Below are 27113 nucleotides of genomic sequence, written 5' to 3' on the forward strand. Positions count from 1 at the left end.
AAATTTCAGATAGTTTTTCCAAATACCTTCATGGGACTTCTCAATTAAAAATTCTATTAGCACAGCACTAAGATCTTAGGTCTGCCTATGTGATATTCAAATCGTCGTTTGACTCCTCAGACATTCATACCAATTTGAGCAACGGTTCATAAATAACTGCATAATTACTTTACATATAGGGTACACGTATTGTAGGTTTAGACTTTATCTACCAATCTTTTCTGTCCGTGTTCTTTAGAGGAATATAGTGTTATTCTAAGACGGGATCTCAGACTTGTTCAGGAGGCAGAGATCCAGACCACATGGTCTTATTTGCAGAATACCATGTTTTTGGTAAAATATTTTAAAAAATACAAGTCAATATATTTTGAAATTTAATCTATACACTATTTTCATATATTTTTACTAGCAAAAACAAATCCATCTTACATTATTTACATACCGTAGAAACTCACAACCAACAGCTCACATGTCTTAAAACAAAAGAAAACACCCAGCCAACTGCTGAACCAAGAACAAATGGTTGGTTTTGAGTTTTCCTATTGATACAGATTTCCAATTTCATTTTCGTCTGTCATCTACAGGAAACCATTAGCAGGAAATTGGTGTCTGGAGCCCAAGATTTGTATTAATAAAAAATTATTGGAGAACAATTTGAATTGAGAAATGCTGTCCACTAACTTTTTCCCCCTCTGCAAACAGGGTAAAGACAATCATGATTCAATATTACAGTTGAATGTCCCCTCTCTACAACTTATGAAACATTTGAGCCCCAAAAGAGCCCTGTGTGAGAAGCACTGGATTACAGGAATACGAAAGAGAGCTTTTAGAAGCATGAACCTTACCCATGGCTTCAGGCACAAATAGAAGACTGTATGGAGCCCAGCCAAGTTCAGTACAGAAGCACACAAGACAAGTGCAGACCTAAACCCTGCCTTCTCTTCCTCTCTGGTTACCATGCACATCACAAATATGATCACGATAGCTCCTGTTATCATTATTCTTACTGATGATGGCAATAGGTGACAAGGAGGAGTATAGTTCACTATGAGAGTATTAGTTATTCTTGAGAAATCTCATGACACTGTCTACATGAACCTGCCTTCTTTAGTCTCCTGACAATTTGAAGTATAAGCAAATTTAAGTTGGTAAATTAAAGTTGGTTAGTAGCTTTTTTCCTCATGTGCAAATGAGAGAACAGAAGAAATTGGGAGGCTTCTAAGAATATTAGGGACCCTGAGATTCAAGTTATGTCTTTTGTAAGAGAACACCTCTAATCTTCCCTAGGACCACAAAAGAAACCACTGGGGTGGATAATACCATCTCTGAAATAATACTGTGTCATTTGTTTGAGACCCTGTATATTAGGAAGAGGTGAGATAGCTGACATCTGAGATGAAATGAGAAAATTCATGCAGAGTTAGGAAACAGATCTCTGAAAGACTTTTGGTCACATGTACATTATTAGTCTGCAGTAGAAGAAAGACAAGTCGGACATTTTTATGTGCTTGAAATTTTCTCTAGCTGTTCTATTATTCTGAGTTTTGTTTTTGTTGTTCTGAGTTTGTGTTTGCTTTTTCCTTAGTTTTCTGGGTAAATACTTTCACTATTCAGAGTCAAACATAATCAGTAGTGACTACTACTACTCTTAGCTATCACTTATCACATTTCTTATTTGTGTTCAGTACTCTGCATATTATCTCATTTCATCCTTTTAAGGATGTATTGTTATCTGCCTTTCACAGACGAGGAAATTGATACCTATAGGAGTCAGATAATTGCCCAGAGTGACACAGCTATGAAGTGACAGAACCAGGGCCAGACTTTAGGTCTGTCTGACTTTAGAGATTGCATTTGTCACCATTCCACTACACCATTCCCTGAAAAATATCGAGCACCACTGTTTACGAAGCAATTGGACAGATATTTCATAAGAATACAAACAGGTGTCAGGCATGTTCCTTGCGCTTCTGGAATTTATTCTTTTGACAGGACAGTAGTATCTGCGAATATGAATAAAAATAATGCATCATAGAATGTGTTAAGAATCGAAAGAACAGTTCTGTTAAGAGCTAGAAAACCTCAGGGAAGGATTATTGTCACTGCTTTGGTTAGGAAAGGCTTCACAGAAGGAGTGAAATATGGGTGGACCTCAGAGGATAGATAAGATTTCAAAAGGCTGAGAACAGGAAGAGAGGCATTTATTAATTTATTCTTTCATGCATGCATTTATACAAAAAATGCATATTAGTTGTTTATTGTGACTAGACAGTATTGAATGTAATTCTCTGGTAAGCATCAAAATGCAGGGGTAGACATGGTGCAGGCATATTAATGGTTGAAGCAGAGAGGTTGAAGCCCTGAGAGTGCAGTGTGAGGCACAGCCAGAGAGACAGGGGAGGCCAGACTGTGGAGAGTCTCGAACCCAGGCCAAGAGTAGATTATGTTCTCAGTATGCCTTAAGTAGCCATTTATTTGATCCTAATGGATCAGTAATTAGATTAATTACAGGACACTTTAGGAGTTTCTTGCTTCTATTTGTATGTGAGAGGGAGAGAGAGAGAGAGAGAGAGAGAGGGAGAGAGAGTGTGTGTGTGTGTGTGTGTGTGTGTGTGTGTGTGTGTGTGGTGTTCATTCATTCATTCGCAGGAGTTCTTTATATATCCAGATCAAAATTCTTTGCTGGATTTAAGTATTACAAGTATTTCTCCCAGACTGTGATTTGTCTTTTCATTCTCTGGATGGTGCATTTTATGTGTAGAGGTTCTTAATTTTAATGAAGTCCAATTTATTAATATTTTTTGCTTAATGATTTTATGTTGTATTTAAAAAATGTTTATCTATCTTGAGGTGATGAAAATTTAGACTATTTATGTTCCCAGAAGTTTTACTTCTTTAACGTTTCACATTTATGATTCACACTAAATTAATTTTTATGTATGGTATACAGAAAGATTCAAGGTTTAGTTCTTTTCCACGTGGTTAAGAAAAAGGTCCTGCATTACTGATGGGAAGGACAGCATTTCCCCCATTGAAAGACAGTGGTGCCTCAACTGCAAATCATGTGACCACATATGTTTGGGTGTCTATTCTGTTCTATTTGTCTATTTCTCTGTCCCTGTGCCATTACCACATTGTCTATATAATGTCTATATCGTGTGACTATATAGTATAGTATAGGTCTTCCAAATTTGTTCTTTTTCAATATTATTGTGACCATTCTAGCTTATCTGATTTCCATACAAATTTTAGAATCATCTTGTCAATGTAAAAATACTAGCTTAGATTTTGATTGGAATTGCCCCGAATCTACAAATCACTTTGGAAAGACTGGATTATCTGCAATCTTCCTTTCTCATAATATTCTTATCAGGTTTTGGTGTGAAGATTATGCTAGTCTCATAAAACAAGTTTGTTAAGAATTTTCTCTTTTTCTGTTATCTAGAAGAATTTGTGAATGATTGGCATTATTACTTCCCCATATCCCAGGTAGAATTTACTGGTGAAACATTCTGGTTTCTGGACTTTACTTTCTGGGAACTTTAAAAATTCAATTTCTTTAGCAGTTACAGGACTGATCGTATTTTCTATTTCTTCTTTGTCAGTTTTTGGTAAGCCGTATTGTAGCCCAAAATTTTTCAAAATATTCCCTTAATGTATTTTGAATGTTGGTGAATCTATGTCATCTCCCTTTTCATTACTGATGTTGATTATTTGTCTCTTTTTTCTTCATAAATTTTATCGATCTTTTTAAAGAACCAACTATAGCTTTTGATCCTCTTTATTATATGATTATTTGTATATTTTTCTTTATTATACTTTTTTTTTTTACTTTCTTTGGGTTCACTTTGTTGTTCTTTCTGTGAAGATTTGCGATGGATACTTAAATAATTGCTTTGTAGCCCATTTTTATTTTCTAATATAGGCAATTACGGCTATATTAGAAAATATACATTTCCCACTAGGCATGGTTTTAGCACTGTTCTACAAATTTCAATATATAGTATTTTCATTATTATTTACTTCACTGTATTTTTAAAATGTATATATATTTTTTAAAGATAGCTATTGGTTAATTTCCAAACATTTGAAGAATTTCTAGTTATTATTATCATTATTATTTTTGTTGTTGTTGTTGTTAAGCATTGTCAGCTAAATTCCTCTGTGGGCAGAGAACATATTCTGAATAATTTACGTTCTTTGAATTTTATTGAGTTTACCTCATGGCTAACATATGTTCCATTTTTGTAAAATGTTCATACATTTTTGAAAAGAGTACATACTCTGAGTTTGTTGTGTATAATGTTTTATATGTCTTAATTAGATTAACTGTAAAAATTGTTATGCAGATCATTTGTATCTCCACTGATTTGTTTTTCTACTTACGAGGTGTGAACGATTAAGTTGGCAAACTTGTCGCAACGATGTTGTTAACCTTTTTTGATATCGGGGGATCATTCGTTGTGAATTCCTACCAACTGGATAAAGGGTTAACCAAGTTTACTATTTGGAAGTGCTGAAAGCCTGTGTGAAAAAGACAGATGAAAATGACCTGAAAACAACCTGAACTTTTGGCCAACAATTCCTGGCTCTTGCATCACGACAATGCACCAGCTCACACGGCACTGTCCATTCGGGATCTTCTAGCCAGTCAACAAAGAACTGTGCTGGAACACTCTCCCTGCTCACCTGATCTGGCCCCCAAGGACTTCTTTCTTTACCCAGAGATAAAGGAAATATTGAAAGAAAGACATTTTGATGACATTCAGGACATCAATATGACGACAGCTCTGATGGCCATTCCAGAAAAAGAGTTCCAAAATTGCTTTGAAGGGTGGACTAGGCACTAATGTCAGTTCATAGCTTCCCAAGGGGAACACTTTGAAGGTGATGGTAGCAATGATATTCAGCAATGAGGTATATAGCACTTTTTCTAGGATGAGTTCATGAGCTTAATTGTCAGACCTTAATTTATAAAAATTGCAGAGAGAAGTATATCAAAATTCATCATTTTGATTGCAGATGTTGCCTATAATTTATATTCCCACCAACAGTGTATGGATTCTCTTTTTCTTCATATCCTCGCCAACACTTATCTCTTGTCTTTTTTATAAAAGCCATCTAACAGATATAAGATGACATTGTGATTTTGATTTGCATTTCTCTGACAATTACTGATATTGCACACTTATACCTTTTCATGTATCTGTTGTATGTCTTCTTTGGAAAAAGGTTTATTGAGATCCTTTGCCCATTTCAAAATTAGATTATTGGTTATTTTTGCTACTGAGTTGTATAAATTCATTATATCTGTTATTTCTGTCTGTGTTTAGGCACCTGTCTTTTTTCTGATAAGAATATTATGAGAAAGGAAAATTGCAGATAATCCAGTCTTTCCAAAGTGATTTGTAGATTCAGGGCAATTCCAATCAAAATCTAAGCTAGCATTTTTACATTGACAAGATGATTCTAAAATTTGTATAGAAATCCGATAACCTAGAATGGTCACAATAATATTGAAAAAGAACAAATTTGGAAGACCTATACTATACTATATAGTCACACTATATAGACATTATATAGACAATGTGGTAATGGCACAGGGACAGAGAAATAGACAAATAGAACAGAATAGACACCCAAACATATGTGGTCACATGATTTGCAGTTGAGGCACCACTGTCTTTCAATGGGGGAAATGCTGTCCTTCCCATCAGTAATGCAGGACCTTTTTCTTAACCACGTGGAAAAGAACTAAACCTTGAATCTTTTTGTATACCATACATAAAAATTAATTTAGTGTGAATCATAAATGTGAAACGTTAAAGAAGTAAAACTTCTGGGAACATAAATAGTCTAAATTTTTATCACCTCAAGATAGATAAATTTGACGTACAACCTATAGTCTACAGGACTAGCTCTTTGTCTAAGCACAATACTAAAGGGAGTCTTTCTTTTCTTGACTAAATATCCAGTGTAGTAAATAGTAGAGCCAAATGGCATGCAAATATTTTGTTTAAATAACATTAGGATAAGGTTTTAGTAATGGCTATCCAGGTAATTTGGACTAACTCTCCCACTGAAAACAAATAGAGAAGCTGGAAAAATGCAACATAACTAAAGACACCAGAAAGCTATCAAGTCAGCCAAGTATCGTGAATACAAGATCCAGAAGAACAAAAGATCTAGAGGGATAACCCATCTTTACTGTCATATTTACCTTAAATGATTCAGATTATTTTAGGAAGAGTTAGTTGAGAGGATGAACAGAGATTCTACAGATTTATGGAAATAAAGGACAAAATTTGGGATTCAAGGCCCAACAAAGAGAAGAAGCCCTAGGGACATTTCCCTCCAGACTTTACATTGGAACTTTGAAAGTCATACCATAGGAATAAGAATAAACTTGAAATAGACTGGCCTTCAAAGACTAAAACCCAGCTTCAAAGTATCTTAATCCCTCATTGATTTAATTAAGTTCATATGGACTTTTTAGTGACTCTACCCACCTAATATATATTCTCTGAAGGAATATAACATGACTTTAGGCCTAAATTGTATCTATAATTTTTTCATAAATTACATTTGTTACTCAATCAAGAATAATCAAAAACATGACTGTTCTTAAGGGTTGCAATGACCTCCTACTAGATCCATCTAATGGCTTTGATCCTTTGTCTTTTTTTGGAACATTTGACCTGATTGGCCACTCTTCTGTTAGAAATGTCTTTCTCTGTCTCTGTATAATATCGTTTTCTCTTGTCTTCCTTCCCTCCAAATTATTGTCCAATTCCCCTTCCTCCTCTTTTTTCTCCAAGTTCAGAAGATCCCCTTGTGTTAATCCTTGGCTCTTCCTCTGTTGTTTTTTCCCTTTCCTATTTCCTTCAGCAACTTTATTCATTTTTCATATCTGCAACTATTACAAATTTATGATTCTAAAATCTCTAGCTTATACTTTCCTCTTAAATTCTAATCCAGCAATTGCAACTCCTACCATAAGTCTCAGACTTTTCCATCCCTACGCAGCTGCCCCTAATTGTTAGGAACCTCTGATGGAAACAGAGGAAACAGATCTCAGACCAGTTTTAGAATTAATGAGAATTCAGGCTGGCAGGAGATATCAACTACCTTCCCTATGAATAAACAGGGTCTAGAAATGTAATCTTTTGACTTCTTCATGCCTCAGGTCATGCTTTGAAATGAACAGAGTCATAAATAGGCTAATAGCATAATATTTCAGTCTTTCACTGAAAGAACTCAAAGTCCCACCCAGAAGGCTCTTTAGCTGATTCTTCTGCCCAGGTCTTTGGTGCGCAATTTTTCCACCAGACAGTATAATGGAAAGTATCCTTGTTAAAGGTCAAACTTGTACCCTAGGAAATTGTTAACTATAGCAGTGGGACAACACTGGCTTAAATCAATTATTTTAGCCTAAATCAATCCTTGTGGATCAATTTTTCTTTCAGCTTCTCTCATTGTGCCCTGAAAGGTCTTCCCTCATGACAGTTGGTCTTCACCTACTTCATACATCACCTCTGAGGTGGTCCAAGCTTTGAGGATCACCGTCGGTACATCATGGTACCTCTCTGAACTGGACCTGAGTTTGAAACATCCTGGTCTAAGATTATCCCACCGGGAAGACTATCCTTGATGTTCAGAACTTTATGAACCCTGCCACCATTGATTATATCTTACACTTTGCTTAGCCCTTCTCCCAAGCCCTTTCTCTACCACCACAGGCACTGTTAGTGCACTTGTAATTAAGTCCATTGGGACCGATTCTTTATGTCCCATATTCTTTTGTGTTTACTATTTCTTATCCTAGTATCACTTTCTCCTGGATACACAATCCCCAAATCATTTCCTCATCTTTGACAAACCTTCCTCCTTTGTTACCCTACAATAAACTGCCTGTCAGGTTTTTTTATTCTCTCTCTATGACAACTCCCATTTATTCCTCCATTACCTAGTTAAAATAAAATATTCATTTTGAGCTCTCTTATTATTTGCCTTTACCCATCCAATGATCCATGCAAATTAAACCATGTATCGTAGAACCTTTCTATATGTCCATTCTTTTTCCACATTCATGTCTTTGTTCTATTTCTATTGATGAGCAACACCCTTCCCAACACTGCTTCTGCCTCTAAAAAATCTATTCATTCTTCCAAAGCATTTGTATCAGCTGTAAAATGGAATTAATATCTATTTCATAAAGGATAAAATAAAATAAAGTGAATAAAGAATTTTAAAATGGTACTCATTATTATTTTTATTACTATTGTAATCCCCATCTTCCATAAAGTATTTTTTGATTCTGTCTAAACTAGAAATGACTTCTTTCTATCCTGAATATCCATGAGGCATGTTTTCCATTCCTTTCCTCTGGCATCATTACTTTCTACATCACATCGCATTACAATTATTTTGCACGTTACTTATCAATTATAATAGACTCCAAACTTCCTGAGGTCAGGAACCATTTATTGGGCATTTTTATTCATTCCCCAATGCACACAATAAATATCTTATAAGTATTTGCAAAAGCAATGAACAGAATCACCAGAGTCGTAATTATAGCTCTATCACAATCTTTACTCACAAATTACATCTTGATAAAATTACAAATTAACAAATCCCATTATAGTTACAAATTGCATAGTGAATCATTCTTCTGGAGGGTGATTACCTGCCTCTTTTTGAAAGGTGTTGGAAGGCTCTGAAAGACAAGCAAAGACCTGAAGAAGGCAGTGTTGCTGCTCAGAAGTAAGAAACGGGGAAGAATTTTTGTCCCTGGTGAACCTTTTCAATTCCAACATCAAATTTCTAAAATACTTTTGGCTATAAGATACTCCCTGATTTTCTCAACTAACAAGGAAAAAAAGTCTAAGATAGGGAATCTAATAAGAGATCCTAGCATAAAGCTGGGATCCCCATGGGACAGTTTGCATTTGTCAACTTTAACACTGGGAGGAAAAAGAAGGAAAAATCTCGCTTGAGAATCTGAACCACAGCTATTACTCACATAGGTATAATGTCTCAATTCCAATCAAATTAAAACATCAGTATGAGGCAAAAACCTCAGGAAGAAATTTAATTTAAAGTGGTCTCAGGTCAGTAATGGCCCTAGGTAACTGTTAGATATAAATGATTATATAAGAAATACAATCCAGGAAACAGCAAATGCCATACGAGGTCGGACAATCAAGTTTGCGAACGCATCCTAGGAAAAATGCTACATACCTCACTGCTGAATATCACTATGGTCACCTTCAAAGTACTCCCCTTGGGAAGCCATGCACTGATGCCAGTGCCTGGTCAACCCTTCAAAGCAATTTTGGAACTCTTTTTCTGGAATGGCCATCAGAGCTATTGTCATATTACCCTTGATGTCCTGAATGTCATCAAAATGTCTTCCTTTCAATATTTCCTTCAACTTTGGGTAAAGAAAGAAGTCATTCGGGGCCAAATCAGGTGAGTAGGGAGGGTGTTCCAATACATTTATTTGTTTACTGGCTAAAAACTCCCCCACAGACAGTGCTGTGTGAGCTGGTGTATTGTCGTGATGCAGGAGCCATGATGTGTTGGCAAAAAGTTCAGGTCGTCTAACTTTTTCATGCAGCATTTTCAGCACTTCCAAATAGTAAACTTAGTTAACTATCTGTGCAAGTTGGTACAAATTCATAATGAATAGTCCCTCTGCTGTCAAAAGAGGTTAGCAACAGCATTGCAACAAGTTCGCAACTTAATTGTCAGACCTGTAGCATGCCATTGATCATATAATGCATCCCAATTTTAGAGGTGCTAAATTGTGAAAAAATATTATCTTAGAATGAACACAATATGTTGCTGACATTAGGCATGGAGAAGGTCTGCAAATAACTCAATAAAGGAGATAGAAAATAAAAACAAACCTCTCTCTTTTTGACATTTTGACCAAGGCCAATCGTGCCTTTCTTCCAGAGACCAGTCAGAAAGTAACCTCTGCATTCAGAATAGATTCTGAGAGGGTCTGCGCTGGTCTCATTGTCCTGCCTTGCCAAGGTTATGGCAGGAGAATACCTGGATTTGGGGAAGAGATGGTGAGAACCCATTTCTCTAGTCCCCATAGGCTGAGTCCTTCTACCTACTAATGCCTGACTTCACTCTGCTGATGGGTTTCCTGCTTTGCTCATCTGCCTAGTTGTTTACCTGCTTTGTTGTCTTTCTTTCCCCATCACAAAGGGAGCAGGTCATTCATCAAAGCAGACATTTTACATTAATGGGGCATACATGTGTGCATGTGCGCACATGCATGCACGCACACACACACACACACACACACACACACACACACACCTTGGGGAGTTTGGCTGATTATTTTTATACTACTGTGAGTTAACCTAAATCCCTAAAGTGTGGTGCTACTCTAAATGCGAGTTTAAATGACACCAGAAAAGAGGAGGAAAGGTGACCTGGTTACATGCAAAGGGCACGCTTGACTGAAATACTGCAGTGGTGGCCTTTGGGCAAGCAGGGTTAGCGTGAGGACCTAGGTATCTGAAGGCGGGGACAGCAGTGACACAGGGAGGTGAGAATGTGTCCAAAACAAACTACTCATTGCAGTTTTTCCCTGGGAACCCTGATAAGGTCAGGTAACCAAACAGAAATACAATGTGCTTTCAGTGTGATTGAGATATTGACCACACAATATATTACATGTATATGTGAATTGGTTTAATGCTAAACCATGTAAATGAGGGAGCTGTTTAATACTATACTGCTCATTGATACAAAGACTCACTACCATTTGTGTAAACTGGAGCTGATTCAGACTATGCACCAATACTGAGCCATTCGCCCAGTAGTCATTTGCCCAGGCAGTACTGGAGTGTTATATGCAGTCTGTTACTATACAACAGCATGCAGTCTTGGCATTCACTAAAGCAAAATAATAAAAACACTCTTCAAAGACCTGTCTCAGGAATATTTGCAAATCAAACTCACCTATAAGGCAAACATGACCTAACCTTGGACTTACAAGCACAATGAAATATCCAAATAAGCCAAACTCAGTGTGTGAATGTATTTTGATGTTTATAAATTATGACATGTGATCTATAAATTGACTCAAACCATAAAACTAGAACAGACTGTTCTTGTAAAGGAGGAATAATTACATATTTTCGTTTCAAAGTGTTTCCTCCTTAGGCTGTGTGTTGTCTGTGAAGTAAGTGTGTGTGTGTGTGTGTGTGTGTGTGTGTGTGTGTGTGTATCTTCATATCCATAACAATATAGCATAGAAGAATAGGAACTGTCAGTCATCTATATTTCCAATTGCTTATTTGACGTCTCCATCTGTGTGTTCTGCATGACATATGAGTACTACTGTGTTTCCCCGAAAATAAGACCTAGCTGGACAATCAGCTCTAACGTATCTTTTGGAGCAAAAATTAATATAAGACCAGGTCTTATATTATGTTAGCTAAGACCCGGTCTTATATTATAGTAAAATAAGACCAGGTCTTATATTAATTTTTGCTCCAAAAGATGCATTAGAGCTAATTGTCTGGCTAGGTCTTATTTTTGGGGATACACAGTATGTACAAAACCAAGATCATTATCTTGCTCACTTTCCAAACCTACTGGGGATGTTATCTCCATTTGCCTGTACTATCTCAAGTAAAACCAACAAAGTTGCTCTCAAGCCAAGTGCTTTGGACTCATTCTTGATTCTTTCTTCCCCACCTCAATATATTCAACCAGGCATTACATATAGTTAAAATGCACTTTGCATCCCTTTTTCTTTTTGCAACAATACCAGTATAGACTCTCATCGCATCTCTCTTAAACTCTTGAAAAGCCTCTAAATGGTCTTCTCCCACTAGCATGTCCTCTACAATACCACCCAAATAATCTCAAGCATACATGTGATTGTTTAGGTTCTCTGATGTGCAGAGAAGGAAGTGAAGACTCCTTAGCTAAGGCTCCATGATCTGGCCTAAATGACTATCCACCATCATCTCTAGCCATTATTCCTCGCAAGCCCCATAATCTCACCACAACAGGCTGCTAAACATTGAGAAATGTCGCCCAGCCTTGGTTTGTTTGCTTGTTTATTTATTAGGTTGGTGCAAAAGTAATTGAGGTTTAAAAGGTTAAAAATAATTGCAAAAATAGCCATTACCTTTGCACCAACCTAATATTTATATTTAATTTTATTTTATGGTGGTAAGAACACTTAACATGGGATCTACCTTCTTAACAAACGATTAAGTATATAATACTTGGTGACTCTAAGTACCATGTTGTACAGCAGGTCTCTAGAACTAACACACTTTGCTTAACTGAAATTTTATGCTTATTGATTAGTAACTCCCCAGTCCCTCTCCCCATCCCCTGAAAACCACAATTCCTCTCTGATTCTATAAATTTAACTATTTTAGATACCTCATATGCAGCCTTTGTTTAATATAGTTGTTTCCTTTGCCTAAAAGGCCCCATCCTCTTTTGTCCAATGGAAAACTCCGACTTACCCTTCAAGTTTCAGATCATATTTCATGTCAAATTTGTAGTTCTTCATGGCTAGCTTCATCCCTTCCCTTCACCCATCAACAACTGTGCTCTCACATATCTCTGCTGATTACAGAGGCCCAAGACAGCTCTTTGTCAAATCAGAAACTAATGTTGTTTTATCTGCAAAGCTTCTGATTTTAAAACATCTGAATCCATTTTCAATGGAGGCATCTCTTTTGTTGATGAACTATGAGGAGCAACTACATAATGCAGTTGGTAGGTCAGCTGTCAAGATTGGTATTATTATCATGATTATTTGATTTCTCTGACCCTTTGAACCTATTAGTACCAGGAAAGCTGATTCTGAGACAAAAAGAAGTTGAATACCTCTAAGTCATAAAATTGAGTCATAAAGTTAAGAAAACAAAAATTGTTCCAAATATATCACTCTTTTGATTAAATTTTATTATCCTAGGCATCTAATTCTAACATGAAAGTTGACAGATAAGAACAATTGATATTATAAAGAGTTAAGTCTGTGCTAGAAAATGTATTTACTTTTATTTCCCCGTGACTTTTTTTCTCTTCTACTCCTATTCTTCCTCACCCACGTAGGGATAAAAACCTGGTATCATGGGTCCCATAGCCAACAAGTATGAAGTGTTTCCTTACTGAGGAACACGATTATGTGGTACAATTACGTGGTACAAGATTATGTGGAACAAGATTATAACAAGCTCTCTATGGATTTTCAGGATTTAATAAGACTGCTATAGTGGCCAAAAGGAAAATTCCAGACAAGTGCTTGGTGGGTTTCCTCCCTTCGCCATTAAGTGCTGTCTGCTTCACAATTTTTTTACAGATCTAGATAGCCCAGTCTACATATGACAACAAGGGATGGTCAAGTTGAAATGCAAAGTTTATCTTCAAACTTATCATTTCATAATTTAACAATTAAATCAGCTATATTTTCATATCTGTTCATAAGTAAATTGCATGCAAAGACATAACTCACCTTAGAGAAGTCTGTCTCCAAATGACAGTCTTGCTCAGAAACCTATTAAGAATCAGACCAAACACTTGCTTAGAAGGTTCTATAATTAATTAAAAATAATCTCACTGTCAGCTTTAGCAGGAAACATGTCTGAACCAATGGAAAAGCTGCATAATTCTGAAAGATTTCTTGGGATCCTTGCTCCTGTTCCCTGCCCCAGCCTGGGTCCTATAAATTAAAAGTTTTGGCTAAATACCGTGTTTCCCCCCAAATAAGACCTAGACGGACAATCAGCTCTAATGCATCTTTTGGAGCAAAAAGTAAAATAAGACCGGGTCTTATATTGCTCCAAAAGATGCAGTAGAACTGATTGCGCGACGAGGTCCTATTTTCAGGGAAACCTGGTAAGAGGATACTGTTGACTCAGAGAACTCAGGTTTCTTGTTCTCCTTGTGCTTTGAACTAAGCTTCTTTGACTTTGTGGTTTACCTCTTGGGAATCTACATAGACTTTGGAATTTCTCCAAATTCGGAGCTGAAATAGATGCTGTATATAAATGTAGCATTAACTGAAGACTTAAAAGTGAGTCTTAAAAACTATGGAAGTGTCCTGAATCAGGATTAAATTATAGACAGGCCCCCCTCCTTTGAGAGATACACAAACCAAAGTAGCCCCAGAAGGCACCAATCAGATAGCTTTTCTTTTATGATTTTGAAAAGCTAAAATTCCTACACATGCAGAGTTCCATTAATTGCATCCCTTTAGAAGGTAAGAGACTGCTGAGATTCTCTGCTAATTATTCTTTAAATGAAGCTATTATAAATGAGTTCCAGCTAGGTAGGATAGGTCAATGGGAGTACTTGGGATGTTGAATAAGTTAATAAATGACTTCTTAAGAAACTCTTAGCCAATAGCAAATCAGTTTGGTGGTATCCTGTACTTGAACCATCCTTACAGTAGCACAGGAGATGGATAGAAAGGAAGGGTATATTGGAATTACCTGGGATAATTTATAGCAGTGGAGAGGTGCTCTCTCTAGACTGCATCTCATACCTTAAAGTACAAAGGAATTACCTAAGTACCTGTTAAGAATAAGGTTTTTCTGGGATTCTTATTCAGGAAGTCTTGGATAGGGCTCAGCAATTTGCTTTTTAAACAAAGATTTTACTGGATGAGGTATAAGGACAATGCTTTGAGAATTACTCCTGAGTTTCTCAAATTGGGAATAGCACAAGCAGTGTCCCTCTTTTTAAAAATGTGTGTTTCCCAAGAGGGTTTCATGCTTATGTTAGCTTTCTAGAATTTGTTCTTGTGACAGGCACTGTTTGAAGTACTTTCCATATATTAATTGTGTGATCCTTACAACAATCACATGAGGTATAAACTATAATTATTCCAATTTACAGATAAAGAAATTAAGGCCTAGAAAATAGGGAGGTGTGATATTGCATTTATAATGAAAAATATGTATTTGGTCTTTGTCCCTGGTTCTGGCACAGAGCTCCTAAAACCCTCGGAATTTCCTAAATTACAAGAGCCCGCAAAGGTGTCTTTTGTTATGTTGATGAGGTGACTTTGGAAATCTCCTAGGTATCCAACCAAAAGCTGGGGGCTGGTTGCCAGAGGAGCTAATGTTGTCATTAGCAGTTTGGAACTATCAATCCCCCACCTCCAATCTCTGGATAGGGGAGATGGGCTGGAGATTGAGTTCAATCACGAATGGCCAATGATTTAATCAATCATGCCTATGAAATGAAGTCTCTGTATAAATCCAAAAGGACAGGGTACAGAGATAGTCCATGTTGCTGAAAACTTGGAGATTTGGGGACTCAAGAGGTCATGGAAGCTCTGTGTCCTTTCCCATACTGAGGTCTCAGGGTCTCATAGGTTGTGGGAAGGATATTGACTTTACTTTGAGAGTGAAGGAAACTCATCCGAGGGCCCTGAACTGAGGCATGACAGGACCCAACTTCTGTTTTAAGAACAGGACTTTGCCTTCAGTATTGAAAATAGCCTGAAGGAGAACAAGAAGCAGAGAGATCAGAGAGGAGGACATCATTGCCATCATCCAAGGAGAGCTGATATCGCTGGGCATCACCGTGGGTAGCAATGGAGGTGATGAGACCCTGTCAGATTCTGGATGTGTTCTGAAGGAAATGCTGGCAGAATTCACTGGTACACTAGATATGAGGTGTGAGAGTAGGAGAGGAGACAATATGACTCCAGGGATTTAGGCCTGAGCAACTACAAGAATTAACTGCGAGAAGGTACGTAGGTAGATAAATAGATAGATAGATATACATATATAAATAGGTATTTACTTAACACATGCAGCACATTTATGGTTTTTCTCACTTAAAGTATAATTGAAACAGTTACAAATTAATTGTTACAGAGAGGCTAACTGGTTTACCCAATGTTACCTTGCTAGGAAGGGACAAACTTGGCCTTGAGTATTGCTCAGTGTAACCACTGAGCCTGTTCTCTTTTCCCTATAGCACAGTGGCTCCTGCACACATCTCAAGTTTTTGGTCATCTAAAGTCCTATAGAGTATTTGTGATTTTGAGAAATCATAGATTTTTATAATCAAAGATATTTTATAGGCCTAATCAGGGATGCAGTGTTCCTAGGGGATCAGCTATAATATAGAACTCCAGGTCCCATATCCTGCAAATGTGCCTAAATGTAATGCTTTGATAAAGCATAAGGAAATTTTAATTTTAAAGTCTGTTTGTCACATGCAAAGAATGATTAATTAAAGAATACAACCCACAGGGTTGAAGATTATTTGGCAACTTGAGAAACATAAAACTGTGGCTTCAAAGTTGGTTATATCATCAGAATTGTATTTGCATTTGTTTTCTTTTGGCCACCTAGAAAATGTATATTTTCATTGTATACTGGGATCTAATATTCAGTATGGAATATTTTTTTCTTGGCTGAGAAATGCAAATTTGGTGCTAGATATGAGTTCTAAAATATTACATTTATATGAGATTTCCAAACTTTTTTGTATTAAAAGAAGTACTAGTTGAAACACTTTTGAAGTAAAATGGATTATACCTGCTGAAAGCATTACTGGTTCTCATTTAAGTTGCTGATTTTTGTTTAAAAAGATTTTGACCTTGAGGACAGCTGCCAGTTGGCAGAGAACACAATGGAGATGAGAAAAGAGTCGCAGGCCAAAGCAAACACCTGAGTCTACCAATTGTGTCCTGTGGACTCTTTCATGTCTCCATAAGGCCTTCAAGGTCTCGGATTTGAACACTCCTTCCAAAAGGCTCGTCCGCAGCAAACTCCCTGTTAGTCTAGATTCATTGGCATTTTATAAAACCAGGCAGTGTCATTGGGTCCTGCTTGTTAAGGAAATTAGCAATTACAAAGTGTTCTTTCTGCCAAAAATCACATGCTGCCACCATCACTTTGCTCTGTGATGAAACAGGTCATTTTAATCCTTTGTAGTAGGTGGAACAATGTGTACTCAACCAAAAAGGAAAATACTTAACTCAAGGAAAGTATTTTTAGCTACCACATGTACACTAATGTACATAATAAGAAAAGTAATCCTTTTCACCCCAAGTAAGACCTTTTAATCTTGAAATGCAATTGGCAAAACCTCCTCCACTTTAATAAAAGACTTTGTAAATTTACCAAAGTTTAACACCCCAGGCCATACTAAAATAGGTTTTCAACAGCTAAGTGAAAAGAGATGTGAAACAATTAGACAGAAAACTGTGTTTACTTGAACTTTAAGATATTGCCTCAATTACTTTTTCCATTGTCAAGGAATGCATGGCTAGAGTGACGCCAGGTTGTTCACTTTGTGCTGTTGATCAACATGGGTGATGGGTCTGTGAATGAATCAAATAATTCTATAGCTGATGAGAGCTTAGCCATTATCTAGTACAAATTTCTTATTTTACAGATGCAGAAACTAAGGCCCAGGAGATGAACTCACTTGCCTTTGGTCGTTCATCTAGTTGGTGACAGGCCTGGAAGTTTTCTTATCCTATTGTCTTGAATAAAAGGAAAAGGCCCCGCATCCTGCTAGTTGGATAATTGTTATCTCTCCTTCTGCTTTTAAGTAAAATCCAAACATTTGGAGGAAGCTCTGGGGAAAGCATAGTGTCAAAGGCAGAAAGTCTTTATCCCGTACAAATGCCATTTTGACCCACCCCCTTCTATCTGTTTTATGATGGTGAAAATTCCCCATGGTGATACCTCTATCTGCTTCCTCACATAGCTAGCAATGAAGAGCCATCACCCCATCCACTGGTTTTTAAACTCTTAACCCCTTCTGCTTCCCAAACAGCTCTCAGGTCTTGCCTTCACTTTCCATCCTCATGCTTATTGCCTGAACAGTCCTTACCCTCTCATTGCAGTATTGCCGTAGTCTTTTTATTGGCCTCCTTTGCTTCCACTGTTTTATTTCTCAGTGGCAAAAACTGCCAGTTACCCTCCATTTCCATTTTTCCCCCCCGCCTTACTTCCCTGCTTGCCTCGCAGCTGGGTGTGACCATGTGACTAAGTTATGGTCAATGGTTGGCAGCTTCTGGGGAATCTTCTTAAAAAAACAGTTGGTGGGCACACTTTGCCCTCTTTTATTGTGTCCCTACTTAAATTTGAGGCCTGAAAGGTGGATATTGCCATCTATGACATTAGATTGGGCCACACAAGGAGAGCAACAATATAGGAAGACATTGAGTCTTTGACACCAGGGAGCCTCTGATACTATACCAGTCCTGAACGGGATCTTTGGATTAGCTTTTTAAAGCTGCGTTTTGTGTTTTTTTTGTTTTGTACTGTCAATCAAGCCAATCCTAATATTTATTATACAGATGACCACTTAAATTCCATAACATCTTAAAGGTAATATTTCTGAAACAGATTTGACCATGTCTCCATACTTAAATGGCTTCCTACTGCTTATAGAATAAAGTTCCAGCTCCTTGACAAGCCATACAGTGCCCCGTGTAATCTGACCTTGGACTTTGGAGGCTTATCTCCATGCTTTCCCTCTGTGTTTAAAGCTCCAGCAATACTGATTCACATGTAGTTCACTGAACTCACTGTAACCTCCAGACTTTTGGCCATCTGTTTCCCCTGGCTGAAAATTGTCTATTCATCCTTCAAAAACCAGTTTGGATGTTTCCTTCTTCTTCGATATCTCTCCCTAACACCTTGAACTCTAATAGAGTTCATCACTCTCTCCTCTATGTGACTTTCACCTTGTTCTTGCTTCTATTATTGCCCTTGTACTACATGGTAATTATTTGACTATATGTATGTCTTCTCACCTGGATTATGAATCCACTGAAGAAGAAATCAATTCATTTTTTCTTCCTTTTTTATGGTTGGAAGAGGGGATATTGCGTAGGACCTCAATAATCACTTGTTGAACTAAACTAATTTGAACTGAACTCTGTGGGTATTTTAGGAAAGAGAGACAGAGAACAAGAAAACTAGGTAAAAATCAGTAAAGCTTTTTTAAAAAATTAGTTTACATATAATTGACAATATGCTTGGGTCCTAATTATTTATTAGTGTTTACTAAGCACCGTGGCATGGGCAGAAAATTTGAATATTTATAACTTATGTGACTATTTCATATTTTATTTCCATGAATCCAGAAGACCTCCTAAAGTATATATTTAGACTATATATAGACTGGTATTAAGACTATAAAAGACCTGGCCATGTCTCTGAGATAATGGATGTGAAGTGTGGGTGTATAAACGATAACTCATGATTATACCAAACTTAAAATGTTCAGAAATAAGGTAGCAATAAAATGAAAGTAAATCTGCTACCATAGCAACTAACTAGCAATTTTGTGAAATATCCTGACTCATCTAGAATTAACAAAGAAATTTGTAAATTGGGATAAAATGGAAGACATAAATGGATCTAGATGGGTATTATTTTTTGATTTATTTAAGTCTCAATTGACAATTCAATGTAAATTTGAGTTATAGCCACTTTTTATAGCCAAAGCTGTAGGACGAAAGTAAGATGGAATCCAAATCCTGGACCCTTCAAGATAGGATATGAGGTCAGGCTAAGTTTCACAGTGTTGATCTAAAGAAGCAAAACCTAAAAGAGTATATACAGTATAAAGTTCAAAATAGACCACATTAAACTATATTTTTTAGGGATGCATATATAGATAGTAAAACTATCAAAAAGCAAGGAAATGATTATTAGAAAAATCAAGATAGTGGTTCCCTCTGGAGCAAAAGATGGGGTAGAATTATAAAGAGACACATGTGGGATTTCTGGGGTCCTGGAAATGTCTATTTCTTGACATAGATCGTACTTACACAAACATTTCCTCAAAATTATTTATTAAATTGTACATAGATATTTCATGTAGTTGTGTTTGTATACTATATATCACAATTAAAAAAGGAGGAAAGCCTGTATATCAATAAGTAAAAGTGAAGCACTCCAATAGGAAAATGGGCAAAAAATTAGAACTGAGTGGACTTTAAACAAAAAATATGCTCATCATTAGTAATCGGGCAAACACAAATGAAAATACATACAATGAAAATACAAATGAGATACCAATTAAGGTCCCACAAATGTGCTTAAGAAATATGACTATACCAAGTTTTGGTGACAGTATAGAAGAGCAGAAACTCCTGTATGCTGCTGGAATGCAAATAATAATAATAAAAAAAAAAAAAACCTGGGCATTATCTAGCAGAGCTAAGATATGTATAATCCAGCAATTACTGTCCAAGATACATGCACAAAAATGTTCATAGAAACATCATTTATAATAGCTAAATTCTGGAAACAACCCAAATGTTGATCAATAGGAGAAAGAATACCATTTCCATTTATACAACAGTCAGAAATAGATTAACTAGAGCTACACGTACCTACATGAAAAAATCTCATAAACATGTTAAAGAGGACAAGTCACTGGAAAAAAGTTATGATGTCTTTTATATAAAATTAAAAACTCACAAAATTATACACACACATACACATCTTAGAGATACATACCTGAGTGGTAAAATTGCAAATAAAAGCAAAGAAGTGATAAACGCAAAACTCAGGGTAATGGCTGAGGGTGCCTAAATAGGTAGCGGGATTAGGGACAGGTGCACAGGGGACTTTGAGACATTGTTAATGTTCTATTTGTTCTATTTCTCAAGCTGGGAGGTAGATATAAGTTCACTCATTTTACTTATTTTTAAATTACATGTACTTCACATATACTTTTGGGAATACATTACATATTTCATTTTGTAAATATTTTACATTAAAAATAAAGAATCTGATTATATTTTGGTGTTCCAGCTACTAGCCAAGTTTCCAGGAAGAGATAATGAGATTTAAATATTCCACATAGAATAATTACAAAAACGCTTTATAATCTACAAATTAGACTTAAGACAGTGTAGATGGCATAAAGCAATTAGTCAGTGGGCAGATATCCCACCCACATCTGCTTCTCTGTGAGTCTCTGCCCTGGCAGAAGTAGTATATGAGGTCTGACAATTAGGTTCTCAAATTTGTTGCAACAAAGTCGCTAACCTTTTTTTGATATCAGAGGGATTATTAATTATGAATTTGTACCAGCTGGACAGGCAGTTAACCAAGTTTACTATTTGGAAGTGCTGAAAATGCTGCGTGAAAAAGTTAGATGACCTGAACTTTTCACCAACAATTCATGGCTCTTGCATCACGACAATGCACCAGCTCACACAGCACTGTCTGTGAGGGAGTTTTTAGTCAGTAAACAAATAACTATATTGGAACACTCTCTCTACTCACCTAATCTGGCCCCTAATGACTTCTTTCTTTACACAAAGATAAAGGAAATATTGAAAGGAAAACATTTTAATGACGTTCAGGACATCAAGCATAATATGATGACAGCTCTGATGGCCATTCCAGAAAAAGAGTTCCAAAATTGCTTTAAAGGGTTGACTAGGCACAGGCATCAGTGCATAGCTTCCCAAGGGGAGTACTTTGAAGGTGACCATAATGATATTCAGCAATGAGGTATGTATCACTTTTTCTAAGATGAGTTCGCGAACTTAATTGTTTGACCTTGTATACCACGGCTCAGCCTGTAATAGCCACCACTTATCCTATCCATGTTACTACAGAGAACTGGTACATTTATGAAGGTTAGAATCCTAGGGAAGATTCAATTCTACTGCAAAACAAAGCTAATGCCTTTGGAACACAAGACACACATTTATAAGAAAATAAAATCAGTACTTCATCAGTCCTCATGCTCTACTCTTGCTGAAAATCAAGTTAATTCTTTCCTGAATGGTCTGTCAACATCTTAATGCTTGGGCCATATGTTAGAAAGCATGTTTTAGGAAACAATATCAGATTATTTTAATTAACAATTTTATTATAGTTCCTTTTATATCTAGAAATTTATTTTAATTAATAATACCAGAAAGAAGGGAAATGGGGCACATTAAGTTTTAATATCTTTTAGCCTCTTCATCAATCTACCAGAAAAGTATGAAATCAGACTTGTAATTGGACAGCATGACTGTTGGAACTTGTTAATTCTAAATTTTTCTTTCTTTAGAGTAATGCATCCAACTGAAAAAGAGAGTACCGACAACCTTCCTGTTGACTGGTTTTGAAACACATCATTCTCCTGTTTTGGCCAAGAGGAAGGAGGAAATCAGAGGATAGAAGCACACAGTAGCAGAAAGCATAAGATGTGTCTAGAGGGAGATCAGTGAGTTTTGTTAATTCCTGAGGTGCCAATATGGTCAAGGAGTCACAGCATTTCATTTTCTTGGCAGCATCACATTTGCCTCAGACCTACACGGAAGAGCTTTCTTTCATGCTTTTACTAAGGGCCTTTTAATGGCTGACAGTCAAACGATTCAAATTGTTTCCTAAGAAGTATCAAAAGTAAAAAAGACATCTGACCTGATCAGACTGCCTTACCAGATTCCATATATTTGGATTTTCCTGGAGGCCAAAGTCATGCCTTTCAACTCATAATTTGGCTTTTAGTACCCCCTAATTTGAGTCGCTTGAGAACTGAACACAGATGGGGAAGAGGAAGTGGAGAGGGGGGTGTGGCGGGGAGCAGCTGAAACAAATAATTGAGGCTTTGTTTTCAATGTAAGTTGCTCTGGGCTTTTTGTTTGTTTGTATTTTTCTTTCTCTCTTTTTTTAATCTTTCTTTTTTTCCTTTATTGTGTGTTTTATCTAACCTAGTCTAACAACCCTGCTTCTAAAATTTGGACAACACAAGCTTCAATGAATTCACACTTAGAAACATCTGGACTTTTGGCAGCAATTTGCCAAACAGAAATGAGCCCAATGAAAATGTTCTGTACTGCTATAAACACCAGGAAGAAATGATACAGATAAATTAATAAACTTCTGGTATATCACAATAAGATGTTCCCTTTCTTAAGTCTTGCCAGAGTTCACTGTTTACCTTTCTGATTTTCTTAATTATACAACTTTAACTTTGTAGAGCTCTGATTTGGTGTCACTTAGTTTTATAAAAATGTAACCAGATGTACAAGTCCTTTAATGTTCAAAATTCTATCAGGAACATGTGTTGAATATCAAAATAGGAATGTCGCATAAGTTCTTGAAAAATAAAGTTACCTACTTTTTCAGAATCAGATTTTTAAAACTTTATTATAAAACCAGTTTTACATCAGTATATCTGATTCCTCGTACTCATAGTCAATATGGGGACAAAAAGGTCTTTTGTATATTCATTATTAAATAAGTTCTAAAACCAGATTCGTGGGCTCTTTTTAAGTTGGAAGATTCCTTAGAGATGATTTAGTTTAAAGAAAAAAAATACGTTGAATGAATAAAGGAATTCCATTATACTAGTTCCTATAGAAGTTATAACAATATAAAGATAATTCCTGACTCATAAAGTTAACATTCTATTAAGTAAAAGGAGAAATATATAGAAATAACGTTGCAAGAATATTAAGTGCCTTGAAATGAACAAATGAGGTACTGAAGTTTTGAAATAGAACAACTTATGTATTGATGCTGCTGTCTGAAGTGCGAGGAGGGAAATTTTCCTAGAAAAGGTAACATTTGATTTAGTCATTGAAAAATGGATAAAATTTTGAAAGGAAAAACTGTAAGTCAAGGAAATTACAGATAGGGACTAGCATGGGCATGTATGAAAACTGAGAGGGAAAGCTGTAAAAATGGGTTGGTGTTGCATGCTAGGCTAAGAAAGTGCTACACAAACAAACAACTGCATGACTGAAAAGAATTATATTCTTGAATCAACTCTGTTACTATCTTACAAATGCAACCAGTTTAAATAACAACTGCTGATAACAGAAAATCTGCTACGTCTTGAGAGTTTCTGTCCCAACTTTATTTAGTTCCCTTTTCCCTTTATATTGAGCTAAAAATCATTTTTCTTATAGCTTCCACTTATTTGTTCAAGTTCTATATTTTATGGCCACATGGAACAAAAGAAGTCCTTTTCCAAGGGCAGTTATTCAAATATTGAAGTCAGCTATCTTTTTAAAACATGTTTTATTAATAAAAATAAATAATACAAAATAATAATAATAAATATAAATAATTAAAAATAATATAATATAAACAATAAATAATAAAAATAAATAATATAATAATAAAAAATATCTCCATTTCTTTAACCATTGGCTATATGACATGGTCATGGATCTTTCCACATCTTTGTCGCTGTACTCTGAACTCTGTGTTTCTTATATGCCCTTTAGGTGATACACCTCCATACAACACAATTCTGAAGACATTAATGTGCAGTAGAGCAGTCTACTACCCCTCTTCCTCTAGATAACATAGTCTAACAGATAAAATTTAGAGCCACCTTCATTTGGCTTTACTTAAGTAGGCAATGCAATGCCATTGAAAACTTTTGAACACAGGCTTAGAGCTTGCAGTGGCCAAGGTTGGATTAAAGAAAGAAGAGAATGGAAGGAGGTTTATTAGGAAACTAGGGTAATGGTTTAGGAAAAAGGCAATGTGAGGCTGATTTAAAGTGGGGATAACACAAATGGGATACCATGAGACTTGGCATCTTGTGAGATGGGAGAGAGGGAGAAGCCACAGAAATTTTCAAGGCTTTTAGTTTGGGCTGAGAAGATGATAGTGTCATTAATCAGATATAAGGAGGACGTCTCAAGGCTCAATTAGCTTCAGGAAAGGATGTTGGGTTTGGTTTTAAACATAAGATGTTTGAGGTGGTGGCGAAGGCCAAGACTGAAGGAAAATTGGGAAGCCATCTTCCTTTAACAGTCAAAACTGTGGGTGTGGGTAAGATCCTCACTGTAACTAATGCCTTTAAAGAAAGAAGAAAACCTTGAGAAACACCTATTTTTAGGGGCTTGCAGGAGTCAGAAGAAGCAGAAGAGAGTGAAGACAACCAGTATAATGCAGGCTAGAGATGTCAAGGGAGGGATAAAATTTTATAATCAAATGCCAGGGAAGTCAGGAAGAAGAAAAACTGAGGCAAAGCACAAATATCACATTTGGTAATTAAGAATACATATTATTAAAAGGCAATTTTAGTTGAGTATTGGGACAGAAATTATATATTAGAATGTGAGGAGGTCATGAGGAAGGTGAGACCACAAAGTTTGGAGTTAAAAAAAATGGCAATCATGTTAAGCAGAAGATTAACAAGATCAAAGGAAGCTGTTTGATTGCTTTGATGGTGGTAAGGGGGTGTGCTTTGTTTTGTTTAGGATAGGGAAACCTAAGCAAAGGCAGAGAAACTACATACGAAGAAGGAGGGAGAGGAAGGACACAAGTACATTTGGAATACTTGACTATATAGCTGAGTTAAGACATTTAAGTAGAATCCCATCCATAGTTCTACTCAAATACAAAGGTTTAACTCTAGCATTCCTGTATTCCATTTAAGAACATTACAGTATACTACCTTAAAGGACAAAAATTTAATGAAAAAACTCCCAAAATATGATTGAGAAATAAAGGACTGACTTTCCTGCCTCTCTCTCTGTTTCTGTCTCTCTGTCAATCTCTGTCTGTCACACTCACACACACACACAGCCATGAACACTTCCAACATATTTTTTTTTACTCTATTTTGTCCAGGCAAGTGGTTTGATGAGCCAAATAAACTACATATTAACCATGAAATTATTGTACACAGGTAGGTAAATTAAGTAAAATGAGAGCATTTTCGGACTGAAGCCTGATCCCAGGTCCTGAGAGAGCAAGAGCTTTGCATTCAAAATTAGATTAGAACAGGACTCTTTTTATGCCAATCTGATTTTTTATTTAAATGGCTCTTTACAAATTTGAATTTCCTTTGCTCACCATGTTCACCGCTTTCCCTTTACTATGCATAGTAGAATTAAAGAGGATCAGAATTAAACCTCTATGGGTTGAAGATAGTTTTCCTTGAAACAGCGCAACTTCAATTCAGGGAGACAGAGTTTTACCACATTAGCCTTTCACATAATTGTACCTATGCAAAGGTTTTCGTGTGTGTTCAATAAGGTGCAGCTTTTCTTTCCACTGTTAACTGCAGATATAAGAAAAATGTTGTAGCATTGGAGAGAGATGTAGCAAAATTAGAATTTTTCAGAGAAACTCAAATGTTCATTAAAATAAATGAATAAACTGCCTAAAAAATATATGCCATTCCCTGTAATTAACCATCTCTATCTGAGGTCCCTAATACACACACACACACACACACACACACACGAATGTGTGCACACATACACTTTGTCGGCAGTACTGAACAACGACTTACAGTTCCACAATACAATCTGAGGTTCACACTTCTGGGATTTCGACAGTTTCTGTCCCTCTGTCTGTATGCTTTCTAGTTGTCTGTATGTGCCTGACAAACTCCTACTGCTATTCAAGACTGAGCACAAGCAACTCCATGTCTGGGAAACCTCTGCTGAGCAGCTCAGACAAAACAAGCTCTAATCACACCTCATGCATTCCTTCACGACCACTGTCTGCTTGTTGTACGCCCAATACCTTACATGGTCCCTGATAGACCCAGGAGCTCCATGTTTGTGGGCTGAATGAATGAAGCATTGATGAACTCATCTGGATGCAAGGAGATGGGAAAGGGAGCCTGGGGTCTGGAGTGACTATTTTGTTAAAAAACAGTAGTCCCCTCAAGGTACAGTTTAAAGAACATCATATGTGGTATCATGCATGGTAGGCTGAATAATGGCCCCCAAAGATGTCCTGGTCCTAACCCCTGGAACTGGTGAATGTGAATTTATGTGGAAAAAGGGACTTTGCAGACGTGATGAAGCTACAGATTTGGAGACACTGTGATTATCCTGGATTATCTGGGTGGGCCCAATGATACAGCCACAAGGTCCTCACAAGGAGGAGCTAGAGGGAGATTTGAGAGATAAGGAAGAAGTCGAAGTAGTGAAGGAAGCAGTGGTAGAAAAGGCAATGTGATGAGGGGTCATGAGCCAAGGAATGAGGGAAGCCTCCAGAAGCTGGAAAAAGCAGGGCAACAGATTCTCCCCCTGGAGGCTCTGGAGAGAATACAGTCCTGAAGGGATCTTGATTTCAGCCCAGTGGGACTCATTTTAGACTTCTGACCTCCAGAACTGGAGGAGAATAAATGCATGTGGTTTT

General features: G+C 36.6%; 1 protein-coding gene across 3 annotated transcripts in view; it reads right to left on the reverse strand.

Annotated features, from left to right (window-relative positions):
* Positions 1–27113, reverse strand: part of LMNTD1 (lamin tail domain containing 1) — a 300013-nt gene that overhangs the window by 37307 nt on the left and 235593 nt on the right. For 2 of the 3 annotated variants that reach the window (XM_081060662.1, XM_081060661.1), the window contains exon 2: positions 13511–13552. The exons of the other annotated variant lie outside the window; for it this stretch is intronic. The gene's annotated coding sequence lies outside the window, so the exon portion shown is untranslated. The remainder of the gene's footprint in view (positions 1–13510; positions 13553–27113) is intronic. 3 annotated transcript variants of the gene reach the window in all.

Source organism: Rhinolophus hipposideros, assembly GCF_964194185.1.
Source record: "Rhinolophus hipposideros genome assembly, chromosome: 9".
In the NCBI taxonomy this organism is placed as follows: Eukaryota; Metazoa; Chordata; class Mammalia; order Chiroptera; family Rhinolophidae; genus Rhinolophus; species Rhinolophus hipposideros.